The sequence below is a fragment of the Ursus arctos genome, unplaced genomic scaffold (assembly GCF_023065955.2).
Source record: "Ursus arctos isolate Adak ecotype North America unplaced genomic scaffold, UrsArc2.0 scaffold_28, whole genome shotgun sequence".
NCBI classification, from domain to species: domain Eukaryota; kingdom Metazoa; phylum Chordata; class Mammalia; order Carnivora; family Ursidae; genus Ursus; species Ursus arctos.
Window position 1 is genome coordinate 8,153,871 of NW_026622963.1, and position 15,482 is coordinate 8,169,352.

General features: G+C 36.5%; 1 protein-coding gene across 3 annotated transcripts in view; it reads left to right on the plus strand.

Annotated features, from left to right (window-relative positions):
- The window catches only part of BBS4 (Bardet-Biedl syndrome 4), a 61,783-nt gene that overhangs the window by 11,161 nt on the left and 35,140 nt on the right, over window positions 1-15,482 (plus strand). The window contains exon 3 of one of the 3 annotated variants that reach the window (XM_048221822.2): window positions 11,769-11,814. The exons of the other annotated variants lie outside the window; for them this stretch is intronic. The gene's annotated coding sequence lies outside the window, so the exon portion shown is untranslated. The remainder of the gene's footprint in view (window positions 1-11,768; window positions 11,815-15,482) is intronic. 3 annotated transcript variants of the gene reach the window in all.

Genomic DNA, 15,482 nt, shown 5'->3' on the forward strand with positions numbered 1-15,482 from the left:
TAGGGCATGGATTCTGCCCTCAGGAATTGACAGTCTTCAGGGCATATAAGATATAAGCAAATTATTGAAGTGTAGTATGTGCCTTCCAGTTTTTTCAACTCTTTTCATATGAAATGTCTAGAACTCTTTTGTCATTATTGCTGTAGTTTTCTGGTGAAATTCATTGTTCCCCTTGGAAGTATAGAGTTCAGGACTAAACAGAGTATTTCAGTGTCAACAAGGCCAAGTCGAACGTCTGGAAGGTAAAAATCTCATTGGGATCTTTTATTTTTTTTAGTCCGGTGTAAAGTTGCATTGCCTTTTGGTCAACGATTTTACACATTTGCAGTACCACTATATTTTACAGTTCCAGCTGTATCATTCACGTAGAATACAATGACTACGATGTAGATGATACCTTTGGAGTTGTGCAAGGTAGTGATATAGGCACCTAAAATATCGAGGGTATAACCTCTTATCCTGCCCTTAATTTCTGGGTTCCACAGCCCAAGATTTTCTCTGTCAATATGGTGAATTACATTGAATTTTTGGAATGTTGTACCAACCTTTGAATTCTGGGATAAACCCCACATGGTCATGATGTATTAACCTTTTTATATGTTACTAGATTCAATTTGCTAATTTTTATTAAGGATTTTTGCTTCTGTTCATGAGGGATGTTGGTCTATAGTTATTATTATTATTTTTTTTTGCAATGCTTTTGTCTTTTTTTGGTATCAGGTTATGCTGGCCTTAAAATAAGTTGGGAGTTATTCCCTCTTCTCTTCCTGGAAGATTTTGTATAGAATTGGTATTATGTCTTTCTTAAATGTTTGCTAGAGTGTGACAGTGAAGCAGCGTAGGTCTGGATCTCTCTTTGTTGGAAGGCATTTAAGTACAAACTCAATTTCTTTAATAGATATGGGGCTATTCAGATGATACATATTTCCTTAGGGAGAGCTTTGGTAATGTTTTTCTTTCAAAGGAATTTGTCCATTTCATCTCAGTTATCAAATTTATTGACATGAAGGTCATGATACTCGTGTATTTTCCTTTTAATGTCTGTAGGATGTGTAGTGATATTCCCTCTGTTCCTGATTTTGATGATTTATGTCTACTGTCGTTTTTTTTCCTTGATCAGCCTGGCTAGAGGTTTATCCATTTTATTGATCTTTTCAAAGAACCCACTTTTGATGTTATTTTTTTTCTCTCTTTTCTGTTTCAATTTCATTGATTTCTGCTCGTATCTAGTATTGTGTTTAATTTGCAGTTTCATTTTTCTTTTTGCAGTCCTTAAGGTAGAAACGTAGATCTTTGGTTTGATATCTTTCTTCTTTTCTGTTATAAGCATTTAGTACTTTACATTGCCCGCTAAACACTGTTTAACTTGTTCATGTAAGTTTCAAATGTTATGTTTTAACTTTTATACAGTGCTGAATATTTTAAAATTTCCTTTGTGTTCCCCTTTAACCCTTGTACAATTAAGAAAGGTATTGATTAATTTCCCTATCTATAGGAATTTTTCCAGATTTTTTTTTTTGTTATTGGTTTCTAGTTTAATTCTACTTACGGTTAGAGAACATACTTTATATGGTTTGTTTTATGGCCCAGAATGTGGTCTGTGTTGGTGAATATTCCATGTGCCTTAAAAAGAATATGTATTGTCCTGTTGGATGGAATAATCTATAAATGTCGGTTAGGTCAAGTTGTTTGATAATGTTGTTTATCTATGTACTTATTGATACAGATATTAATATCCTTACCAAGAAGATACTGATATCCTTAATGAGAGAAGAGTGTTGAAGTATGCACATGTAATTATGGGTTTGTCTGTTTCTACTTAAAGATCTATCAGTTTTTACTTTGTATCTTTTGAATATGTGTTGTTGGATGCATAGACATTTAGGATTGTTTGACTTCTTGATGAATTGGCTCTTTTATCATTAGGTAATATCCCTCTTCTCTTCCTGATACTATTCCTTATTTGAAGTCAGCTTTGTCTGATGATAATAGAGCTGTTCCAGTTTTGCTTAGATTAGTGTTTGTATGATAATGTATAATTTACCTACAATCAAATTCACCCCTTTTTTAAAGTATAAAGTTCTGGGAGTTTTGACAAATGAAAATAGTCATGTAACCACCACTACCACCACAATCAAGATATAGAACAGCTTAATCAGCCTCAAAAATTCACCTTGACTTTGTAGTAAACCCAGTTGCTGGCAATCATTGATTTTTTTTCTTCCTATAGTTTTGTCTCTTTGAAAATATCATTTATTTATTTGTTTGTTTGTTTTTAAAGATTTTATTTATTTGCTTGAGAGCGTGTGAGCAAGAGTGAGTATAGAAGCAGGGGGATTGGCAGGCAGAGGGAGAGGGAGAACCAGGCTCCACAGGGAGCCGGATGCGGAGCTTGATCCCAGGACCCTGAGATCATGACCTGAGCCAAAAGCACTGCATGGAGCCCTGGGTGTTATACACAAACAATGAATCATGAACACTACATCAAAAACTAATGATGTACTGTATGGTGACTAACATATAATAAAATAAAAAGCAGCCACTTAACCAACTGAACCACCCAGGTGCTCCGAGAATATAATTTAAATGAAGCATAACATCATATAACCTTTTGAGTGGCTTTTTTCGCCTAGTGTAATGTTTTTGAGATTTATCCATGTTGTTGTGTGTTTGAGTTTCTTTTTATTGATGAGTAGTATTCATTTGTATCGGTATACTGCAGTTCATTCATCCATCCATTCACCAAAGGACATTTGGGTTTTTGGCTATTACAAATACAGCTGCTATGTAAACATTTGCCTAGAAGGTTTTGTGTGAACATATTTTTATTTCGTCTGTGAAGTGTCTTGGAATGGCATCACTGGATGGTATTGTGAGTATATGTTTAGTTTTATTGGAAATTGCCAAAGTGTTTTCCAAAGTAGTTAAACCATTTTATATTTCCTTCTACAAAGTATGAATGTTCCTTTTAACTCATAAATGATTTGGGAAATAGTCTCTCCTTTTTAATTTTCTGGAGAAGTTTGTGGAGAATTGAATAATTTCATCCTTAAGTATTTGTTGTAATGTTTCTGTGAAGCCATCTGGGCCTGGAGTTTTCTTTGTAGAAATGTTTTCAGAAACACATTCAATTTATTTAATAGAGATAAGGCTAAACAGGTTACTTAGTTCTTCTTCTTTTTTTTTTTTTTTTAAAGATTTTTTTTTTATTTATTTGACAGAGATAGAGACAGCCAGCGAGAGAGGGAACACAAGCAGGGGGAGTGGGAGAGGAAGAAGCAGGCTCATAGCGGAGGAGCCTGATGTGGGGCTCGATCCCATAACGCCGGGATCACGCCCTGAGCCGAAGGCAGACGCTTAACCGCTGTGCCACCCAGGCGCCCCTACTTAGTTCTTCTTAATTGAGCTTTGGTACTTTATTTCTTTCAAGGAATCTTTTTAATTTCATCTAAATTGTCTAGTTTACTGGCCTGAAGTTCACAGTTTTTCTTAACAGATATTAAAAATACCATGAAAAATACCATGAAGCCTCTATAATTAAAACAGTATATTACTGGTACACGATTAGAAGATAAACCAGCGGAGGAGCGCCTGGGTGGCACAGTCGGTTGAGCAACCAACTCTTGATTTCAGCTCAGGTCCTGGTCTCAGGGTCGAGAGATCCAGTCCCATGTGGGTTCCATGCTCAGTGCAAGCCTGTGCTTGTCCTTCTCCCTCTGCCCCTCCATCTGCTTGCATGCACTCTCTCTCTCAAAGGAATAAATGAATTTTCTTTTTGAATAAATAAATCTTAAAAAAAAAAAAGTAAGTAAGAGAAGCTGTGGAAAAAAACCAGGAAGCCCAGAAATAGACTCAAGTACATTTGGCAATTTATTTATTTATTTTTTTAAAAAGATTTTCTTTATTTGAGAGAGAGAGAGAGAGCACAAGCAGGGGGAGTGGCAGAGGGAGAGAGGGAAGCAGGCTCCCAGCTGGAGCCCAACTCGGGACTCAGTCCTAGGACCCTGGGATCATGACCTGAGCCAAAGGCAGATGCTTAGCCGACTGAGCCACCCAGGTGACCCTACATTTGGGAGTTTAGTATATGATAAAGTGTATGGTGTCTCAAATTACTGGAGCAAAGATGTATTTTTTAAATAAATGGTGCTGGGACAACTGAATAGCCATTTTGATAAAGAAAAAATTAGATGTATACTTCACACCATACACAAGAATAAACTCCAGATGGGTCAGAGATCTAATCTAAACGTAAAATACCTAACCATGCAAGTACTAAAAGAAGGTATTGCCAGAGGCAATACAAGATTGATAAATATTACCTCATAAAAATATTACCTCATAATTTCTTTTTTGCTTGGCAAAAGGCACAATAAGGAAAGACAAAGAGGAATAATATAGTGGGTGAATATATTTGCAACATATATCACATATAAGTGGCTAATATCCCTAATATATAAAGAACTCTTAAAAATTTGGGGTGGGGGGCGCCTGGGTGGCACAGTCATTAAGTGTCTGCCTTCGGCTCAGGGCGTGATCCTGGCATTCCGGGATCGAGCCCCACATCAGGCTCCTCCACTGGAAGCCTGCTTCTTCCTCTCCCACTCCCCCTGCTTGTGTTCTCTCTTGCTGGCTGTCTGTCTCTGTCAAATAAATAAATAAATAAAACTCTTTAAAAAAAAAAATTGGGGGTGGGGGAAGAAAGACCAAAAACTCAATTGAAAAATGGATAAAACACAGTCACAATTTACACACATACACACACACACACACAGTAAGAATGACCTTTGGGCACATGAAAAATATGTTCAACCTGACTCAGAGTAAGAGAAATTAAAATTAAATCCATACTAAGGTACCATTTCTCACCTATTAGGATAGCTAAAATTATAAAGTGTGAGTACACATCCAGTTTGTGAGGCTGTGGGAAACAGGCACTGTCTTACATTGCTGGTGAGAGTCTCAATTGTTACGGCTATTATGGAAGGGAATTTGGCAATATCTAATAAAACTCTATGATCACATTTCTAGGACTTTACTCTGAAGATAATGTCTCTGACAATAAACAAAGACTTATTAACTCTTATTCTTTGCACCACTGTGATTGTAAAATATTGGAAACTTAAATGCCTGTAATGTGAAGAGTGTTTGAGTAAACTGTAGTCTAGCCACATAATATAGAGTACTATGCCGCTTTTAAAAATAATAAGATTAATGTGATTTGATATAGAGTGATTTAGAAGATAAATCATTTGTCTTAAAAAAACAGTACAAATGAGTAGTTGCCGTATGCTACATTTTTATAAGAAGGAAGGGGAAATAAAAAATATGCATGTGCTTATTTTCACAAAAAAGAAACACCAGAAGGATGTATCAGAATAATGAGATTGGCTGTCTACAGGGCCTTGTATGGAAATGCCGTGGAAATGATGTGGGGGGTATGACACTTCTTTAGGTATGTCTTTCTGCGTAGTTCCGACTTTTGGAATCATTTATTATTTCAATAAAAATTGGGAAAACAAAAGTCTTAAAAATAAAATGCTAGCAGAAGCAAATATACTATGGTTTATTGGAGTTAAGTTTTCTTACTGTTGGAGAAGGGAGTTACATAATATAGAAAGGGGAGAGGTGAGATTAAACCCTAATAGATTGGATTGGAGTTGGAGGTATCAGTATTGAAGGCATGGCTTTTAATATAGATACAGAGTTACAGAACATGTTTTTTCCCCTGCTTCTGTCCACTGAGAAGGGTTAGCAGCAGTGACACCCTAGTAGCCATGAGCATGGTTAGTGCCCAGATCTTAGTTTCTATGTAGTGTTCTCCAGTAAAAGGAACCAGGGTTCCTTAGAGAAATGCCTAATTCCTTGAGTAATGCTAGGAGAGTACAAGGTGAACCTGGGATATCTTGTGCCAGAAAGTAAAGAATGGCTTACAGAGTGATGGAAGTTTGTCATAAAGATACAGAAGTGGGTTTGAAGGGTTTTCTCTGGCCATTGGCCAGTTCTGGAGTGATTTAAGCCTCCAATGATATAGCAATGGATTATAACACATGGAATAAAATAAGAATACACCAGTGCATACTGATAGAAGTATACTAATAAGGAAAAGCTCTTTCTTATAAAATAGAATGATAACTAGTAAGGGTAGAATGAATGATAGAAAATTACCATTTGGCAACCATCATAGCAATACTTGATTCATGCAAGACTCCTCAATGGATGCTAAACGAGTAAGTAAAAGTTTGATGGGAAACAGGATATTTACATAAGCCTCTAAATATCTCTCCATAAGATAACATTTTAATTATAAAGTAGTAATAACTTCATAGTGGAAACATTTTCCAGACACTACCTCGACCAAGTGATATAAGTTAAATATCACGGTAATGGAGCAAATCAGTATCCTATGCTTCCTAAATCACTGTATGGTATTCTTGCCAAAATTAACACCTTCAATCTAATCTTGAAGAAATACTAGATGAGCCCAAATTGAGAGGTAGTCTACAAAATAACTAGCCTGCATTAAAAAGAAAAGTGTCAAGGTCATGGAAGGCAAAAATTAAAGAAGACTAAAGAGACATGACAGCTAACTGTAACATATAGTCCTAGATTTGATTTTAGAGCAGAAAAACATGTTTTTTTTTTTTTAAGTTTATTTATTTTTAGTAATCTCTACACCCAGTGTGGGTTTTTGAACTCACAACCCTGAGCTCAGGAGTCACATGCTCTTCAACTGAGCCAGCCAGGTGCCCCCAGAAAAACATCTTTTAAAATATTTTAAAATTACAGGTGCCTGGGTGGCACAGTCAGTTAAGCACCCAACTCTTGGTTTCGGCTTAGGTCGTGATCTCAGGTTTGTCAGATCGAGCTTCGCGTAGGGCTTTGTGCTCAGTGCGGAGTCAGCTTAAGATTCTCTCCCCCTCTGCCCCTCCCCCCTGCTCTCTCTCTCTCAAAAGTAAATAAATAAATCTTAAAAAAAATATAGAGTTCAATGGTTTTGGTATATTACATTATTTTTTAAATTGTAGTAAAAAATATATAATCTAAAATTTAACCAATTTAAGCATACAATCCAGTGGCATTAGTTACATTTACAATGTTGTGCAACCATTGCCACTATCTATTTCCAAAACTTTTATCCCAAACAGAAACTCTGTACCCATTAAGCAATAATTTTCTGTTGTACCTTACCCCCTAGTCCCTAGTAACTTCTCTTCTCCTTTCTGTCTCTATGGAATTTGCCTATTCTAGATATTTGATATACTCAGAGTCATACAATATTTGTCTTTTTGTATCTGGCTTATTACATTTAGCATAATGTTTTAAAGGTTCATCTATGCTGCAACATGTACAGAATTCATTCTTTTTTAAGGCTGAATGATATTCCATTGTATGTGTATCTCACATTTTGTTTATGCATTCATCTGTTAATGGACACGTGTAGTTTCCAACTTCAGGCTGTGTGAGTAATGCTGCAGTGAACATTGGTGCACAAATTTCTGTTTGAGACGCTGCTTTCATTCCTTTTGTGTAGATCTAGGATTGGAATTGCTGGATCGTACGGTAATTCTATGTTTAGTTTTTTGAGGAAATGCCAAACTGTCTTCTACAGCAGCTGCATGTGCAAAGGCTCCAATTCCTCCACATCCTTGCCAACACTGTTATTTTCTGCTGCTGCTTTTTTTTAAAAAAAATAGCTGTCCTAGTAGGTGTGAAGTGGTATCTCATTGTGGTTGCCATTTACATTTCCGTAACGATGAAGGGTATTGGGCATCTCTTCTCGTGTTCTTATTGGCCGTTTGTATATGTTTTTTGTAGAACTGTCTATTCAAATGCTTTACCCATTTCTACATTGGGTTGTCTTTTTGTTGTTGAGGTTAGGCCTATTTTAATAGTGATCGATTCATGTCTTTTTTTTTTTTTTTCTTTAAAAGATGTATGCTTCAGTTATTTCAGGATTTTATTTAAAATTTTGATTCTAAGAACCTTATAGAGTACCATTTAGTTAAAAAAAAGCCAACATTCTTTTCTCTCTCTTTAGTCTGAAGAGAAAGATTTAAAGGAATTGAGAGTCTAGTCTTGATTTAATTTTGGAAGTAAAGTTTTAGCTAAGCATTACCCTCTTTTTCCTCTTGTCTTAAGTAACATGTAGAACTAGACTGATGAGTAAGTTGTTTATATTTAAAAATTTCCAAGGCAGCCTTGTATATGCAGGAGAAATATGCAGGTATGAATTGACATAATAACTTCTGAGTAGAAGTTTTTCAGTAAGTATTAGGAACTGTAAAAGTTCATATTATTTAACTTAGTACTTCCCGTTCTAAGAATCTATCCTAATAAAGTATCCTCAACACATAAATGATTTTTTTCTTAAGCAAAGATATTCATTACGGAATTATTAATAGTAGTTCATTGGAAACAATCTACATATTCAGCAGTAAAACAAGGCTAAGTGATCATTCATTCATGCAAGTAAATACTGCGTAGCTATTTAAAATAATGGTTATTTTTTAAAAGCAGGATTTAAAATTGTCTTCAGATATTTTTCTTAAAATGCACATATGAAAAGATTAGGAAGAAATATGGTAAATTGATAACCATGATTATCTGTGAGTAGTGTGAACATGTGAGGTTTTAATTTTTTGTTGTTGTTCCTTTCTATATATTTAAAACTTCTATAGTAGGATGTATTTTTCTAAGTTCATATATATATATATATATATATATTTTTTTTTTTTTTAAGTAAGCTCTGTACCCAACATGGGTCTTGAACTCATGATCCCAAGATCAAGAGTTGTATGCTCTACCAGCTGAGCGAGCCACGCACCCCCTAGATTTTATTTTTAAACTGCCTAAATATTTTAAATACATCAGGCATATATGAATCTATTCTTATTCTAAAAAGTTTGAACAAGTTCAAGAAAGCTAAAATACTCATTAAATCATCATCCAGTCCAGAGTTAATCCTTGTTACCAGTTAATGTGCTTTATTTAGACATTTATATGTATGTGTATATATGTATACAATATAAATATATAGTTTACTGCTGTGTAGGTGTTTTATATAAATGGTAACTGTCCTATTTTTTGCTAGGTTGGTATGTCTTGGAGGGCTTTCCATGTCACTAGGTCAAAATCACTTCATTATTTTTGAATATACTAGTCCATACTGTAGGTATATTATAGTTTCTTCTCCTTTTCGAAACATTTGTTTCTAATTTTTCACTTTTTGGTATATTGGACATCTGGAAAGAAAAGTATGCACATTTAAAATTTTAATAACTCTTTTTTTTTTTTTAGATTTTATTTTTATTTATTTGAAGAGATAGAGACAGCCAGCAAGAGAGGGAACACAAGCAGGGGGAGTGGGAGAGGAAGAAGCAGGCTCATAGCGGAGGAGCCTGATGTGGGGCTCGATCCCATAACGCCAGGACCATGCCCTGAGCCGAAGGCAGACGCTTAACAACTGCGCCACCCAGGCACCCCAAAATTTTAATAATTCTGCCAAGTTACTCTCCAAAATGGCCATTTATATTTTTACTATTAATATGGCATACCTACAGCATCTCTCTCTCTCTTTTTTTTTTTTTTGTTGATGTCCACAAAATAATAGCAGTAAGCAGCGTGGAATACAGAATTGTAAGATGGGTCTGTTCATCTTCTTCAGACCTTGTTTTACATAAGTTGCTTTCAGAAGTAAATAACAGAAAATCCAAGTTAAAGTGGCTTAAATAATAAGGAATTTTTTCGGCTAATATAAGAAGAAGTCTAGAATTAGATTGGGCTCTAGGGTTGGTCAGGCAATTCAACGATACATGAAGCCCTAAGTTCTTTCTGCCTTTCCACTCTGCTATGCAGTGCCTGCTTTTTCCTGAATTAAAGCTGCCAGTAGCATTTGGCATCCATTTTTCCAATGCCAGAGATACGGTCTGGCTTCCGATGGTTCTCTTTTAAAAATAAGGAAGCCCCCCCCCCCCCCCCCCCCCCCCGCCAGAACCTCTTAGGAATTCTCTTTTCATTGGATCATTCATAGGCCTGCCAGTCATGGGCAAGGGAGATAGGATTACCATTGATTAGTTTAATTTAATCAACTGATAGGGAGTGAATTTTGAGGAGTCAGGGTGATCATTGCTGGTTGCAGAGCACAGACAGAGAAGTAAGTGGTTTATGGATACACAAATGAGGATGCACAGGAGGCTGTCAGTCTGTCCTCCCTCTGGCACAGTGTTGTTTTCGGAATCACTAGCACTGAGCTTTCTTCTGTTTCTGTCATCATCTTCGTCGTCTGTTTTTCTCTTTGTGTTTATTCTGACTCTTTGCTTGTAGTGCTGCTCCTGATTACTTTTACTTTCCTTTGCCTTTTATGATAAAAACATTTTAAATAGTGTAAATATCTGAATCACACATTTTATATTGTACAGGTTTGTAAAAAGATTGACTCTGAAGAATAGAATATCAGAAAGTAGTTTGTTTTGTGTAAAAGCTGGTTTAATATTACTCAGTACTTTCTCTTGAATTCTGATGTCAAATTGGGCTTCCAGTTAAGGTGGTGCAGTAAACTCAAGTTTTGGTCACTCCTGCTCCAGATACAGAGCAATAATGAATAAAATGTGAGTAGAAAAAATACACACAGCCAATTTGAAGGAAATTGTCTTTAGGCAAATAGACTGTTAGAGAAGAAGGAAAGGATAATGATTTTATTTTAAAATTTTATTTTATTTATTTTTATTTTAAAATAAAATCAGAAAAATCAACATAAGTTCATCATAGAATTGGAAAACATAAGGGGGGATATAAAGAAAACAGGATAAATATCAACCTTAAGAATTAATGAACTTTTTTTTTTTAAAAGATTTTATTTATTTATTTGACAGAGAGAGAGACACCCAGCGAGAGAGGGAACACAAGCAGGGGGAGTGGGAGAGGAAGAAGCAGGCTCATAGCGGAGGAGACTGATGTGGGGCTCGATCCCAGGACTCTGGGATCATGCCCTGAGCCGAAGGCAGACGCTTAACGACTGAGCCACCCAGGCGCCCCAGAATTAATGAACTTTAATTGAGAAATTAAAAATTAATATTTTGAACAAAAAGCTTTCACATTTCACTGTGAAATCCTTAGGTGTCTTATTAACCTGTAGTTTAGATTTTCTCAACCTTGGCAGTATTGACATTTTGGGCATGATAATTCTTTATTATGGGAGATTAAGCTGTATGTTGTAGGGTGTTAATGGCATCCCTAGCCTCTACCTAGTGCAAGTTAGTAGCGCCCAGTTGTGACAACCAAAGGTCTCCAGATATTGCCGTATGTCCCTGGGGTCCGAAATTGTTCCTGGTTGAGAACCACTGCTCTGGTGAAACAGTACGACACTTGAAGGTAGAAGGCAGGAAGCTGATACATTTAACATGAAGAATTCACACAGAAGTTGGATTAGCAAGCAGAAGGACTTCATCTGAACAAGGAGTAGTCGAGGGCATTTTGACTGAGTCTCTGAGTCTGGATTTGGATGCTGTCTCCCAACCACACCCCGCCCCTCGACCTGAGAGGCTCATAATCCTCGCTTGACTCTGGTCTTGAGGATGGTGAGTGCCAACTGTGGAAGGGGTAAATGACTTTCAATTTGGGATTTTTGTCCAAATATATCTCAACTTTTTCAAGAACAAGGAACTTCTTATTTGGAATTGTTTATCAGAATTACTTGGTGGTTCTGAGAAAATAATATCCTACACGGGGCTACTTAAGTCCTTTTATTTTTCCCTATGGTATGACCTCAGGTGACTTTCTTCTGGCTTTCAGTTGAGGACCCTATCCATCATTGAGGTGAGTGTATTGATTTACTTCATGGGTATATTTCCTTTCTTTAAGGAGTTTCCATTGGAGGCCTTTTCCATTTGGGGGTGGCTATAGCCCAGGATAAGTTTTATCTACAACCTGAGACAATATATTTACTTGTGAGAAAGTTGGTCTTAGCTTGAGGTTTGTTTTCAGAGTATTTTTTTTAATAGAAGAATTTCTTTTTATTATGGCAAAATACATGTCACATAAAATTTACCTCTTCAACCATTTTTAAATGTACAATTTAGTGGCATTAATTATATTCATTGTGTTGTACAACCATCACTACTATCTATTTCAAAACCTGTTTCATCACCCCGAACAGAAGCTGTGTACCTATTAAATAATAACTCTCCATTTGTTCCGCACCTCTAACCCCTGATAACCTCTGTTCTGCTTTGTTTCTCTGAATTTGCCTCTTCTAGTTATTTCATATAAGCAAAATCCTATAATATTTGCCTTTTCGTGTCTTGCTTATATTCCACTTAGCATAATGGTTTCAAGTTTCATCTGTGTTGTAGCATGTTGTACAGAATTCCGTTCCATTTTAAGACTGAATAATATTCTATTATATGTGTATACCACATTTTGTTTATCATTTTCTTTGTTGATGGACATTTGGGTTGCTTCCATAGAGTTTTTTTCTTTTTAATATATATTTTCTAAAAATTTTAGGTAGGCTCCTTGCCCAACGTGGGGCTTGAAATTAAGAATGACCCTGAGATTAAGAATGACATGTTCTACTGACTGAGCCAGCCAGGCACCCCTCCATGGAGTATTTTTAATGTGTCAGTAATTCTTTTTTTTTTTTTTTTAATTTATCTATTTATTTTAGAGCGGGGAGAGGGGCAGAGGAAGAGAGAATCCCAAGCAGACTCCCCACTGAGGCCAGAGTCCGATGTGGGGCTCGATCCCATGACCCTGAGATCAGATCCTAGTCAAAACCAAGATTCAGATGCCCAACCCACTGTGCCACCCAGGTGCCCCATAATGTGTCAGTATTAAAGACTTTAAAGGTTGTGGAGGTTGGGAATGTTACAGATATTCTGGAAATATGTCATTTTCTACAGACTAATCACTATATATATTTGGTTCCCAGTAATGATTTTATAGATATATGCTTTTGACTTCATTAATAACATTCCCCTTTCCTCTATTTCAGTTCTTGTGTATACAGAATTGTAGAGTTAGAAGGTAATGTGGTTGTTGTCTAATTCAGTTTACAATCCACGTGAAATTGCTCTCACAGCATCTTTGATAGACAATTATCTCACTTCACTGTTTCTACTATAAGAGTGAATGACTTTATTGATTTGCTTTTTGAAGAGATAATCTTCATTGTCTCCATATCTTTAACTCTGTTTTCTTAGTCTATCGTAATCTGGCTTTTGCCCTACCACTCCACTGATTAAATTGAACTGAGCATTGGCATTTTTTTTTATTGTGGTAAAATACATAGAACATAAAATTTATCATTTTAACCATTTTTAAGTGTACAGTTTTGTGGCATTAAGTACATTCACATTGTTCTGTAACTGCCACCATCATCCATCTCCAAACTGAAACTTTGTACCCATTAAACAATAACGCCCCATTACTCCCTTCCCCCAGCACCTGGCAGTTATCATTCTACTTTTTTTCCTTTTTTTTCCAGTTTTATTGAGGTATAATTGACATATAATATCGTATTAACATTAGGTATACAACATGGCGATTTGATAGATATGTATATTGCAAAATGATTACTGCAGTAAGTTAACATCTGTCTCATATAATTACAAAATTTCTCAGTGTGTGTGTGTGATAAGTTTTAAGATCTCTTCTTTTAGCAACTTTCAGATATATGGTTACAGTATTGTTCACTTTAGTCACCATCCTGTACATTACATCCCAGAACTTATTGATCTTATAACTGGAAGTTTATACCTTTTGACTCCCTTCATGTGTTTGCCCACCCTCCACCCCCACCTCTGGCAACACCAGTCTGTTTTCTATGAGTTCAATTTTTTTTCTTTTAGTTTCCACATATCAGTGAGATCATACAGTGTTTGTCTTTCTCTATGGCTTTATTTGACTTATCATAATGTCCTCAAGGTCCATCCAATGTCATGAATGGCAGAATTTCCTTCCTTCTTTATGGACGAATAATATTCCTCTGTGTGTGTGTGTGTATCACATTTTCTTTATCCAACACTATTCTACTTTCTATCTCTAGGAATTTGATTAGTCCAGGTATATGTCATATAAGTGGAATCATATAGTATTTGTCCTTTGTGTCTGGCTTATTATATTTAGCAATAATATCTTCAGGGTTCATCCGTGATGTACATGTGTTGGAATTTAATTCCTCTTTAAGGCTGAATAATATTCCAGTGTATGTACATACCACATTTTGTTTATCCATTCAGTCAGTGATTGACATTTGAGTTGATTCACCTTCTGGCTATTGTCAGTAACGCTGCTATGAACATTGGTGTACAAGTGTCTGTTTGAGTCCCTGCTTGCTTTTTCATTTTTTTTCAAGAGTTCAGCTTTTTATTGAACATGTTATAAAAGAGGTTTAGTCAGATAGACCACAGCGCATGTTATCGGACTCCTCAGGTTCTTCTTTCTGTGCTTCACTTTCTTCTCCTTACCTGAGGCTGCAGTGGGGAAGGGGGCAGGTGTACCACCCTTCACTACAGATGAGGCTCCCCTGTGGACGATGGCCAGAGCCTTTGCACACGAGCCTGGTCAGAGAGGTTTGGCATTTACTTTGGCTGTGTTAACGAGAGCGTTGATCTTAACCTCTGTAACTGTCCCTCGTCATTGTACAGGAGGAGGGCCCAGGAGACGCAGGTGAAAGTGTTGGACTGGCAGCTGCTGGGCTGTCGGCAGGATGAAGTGAGGGCTTTACCCCAACATGGCCTTAGTTTCCTTGGAAGGACTAAGTACTTTAGCAGCAAATGCAGAAACAGGCTCCCTGCTTTCATTCCTTTTGGGTATATACTCAGCAGTGGAATTGCTGGATCACATGGTAATTCTGTTTGATTTTCTTGAGGAACAATGACTTTTAATTTAAATGGAAGTGCTAGTAAGATCTACAAATCTTAAGTGCCCAACTCTCTCTCTCTCTTTTTTTTGAGAGAGAGAGAGAATGCGTACATGAGTGGGGGGGGGCAGAGGGAGAGGAAAAGAGAGAATCTCAAGCAGACTCCACACCCAGCACGGAGGCCGACTCAGGGCTCGATCTCACAACCCTGAGATCATGACCTGAGCTGAAACCAAGAGTCGGATGCTTAAGAGACTGAACCACCCAGGTGCCCCTTAAGTGCCCAATTCTTGAATTTTGACAAACATATATACTCATGTAATCATTACTCAGAACGAGTTAAACATCTTTATCACCCAGAAATTTTCCTCATGCCCCTTTCCAGTCAGTCCTCCCTTTAATTGTGGGAGTCACTCTGATTTCTGTCCTTAGAAATTAATTTTGTCTGTGCTTGAAGTTCATTCAGGGGGAATCATAATATGTACTATTTAGCTTTAGGTATCTTTTCCTCAATATAACGTTTTTGAGATTCATCCATGTTGCTATAATGTATCGGTAGTTTTTTTTTATTTTTTAAAAGTACTGTCTAATGTTCTGTTGTATGACTTAATATACCATAGTT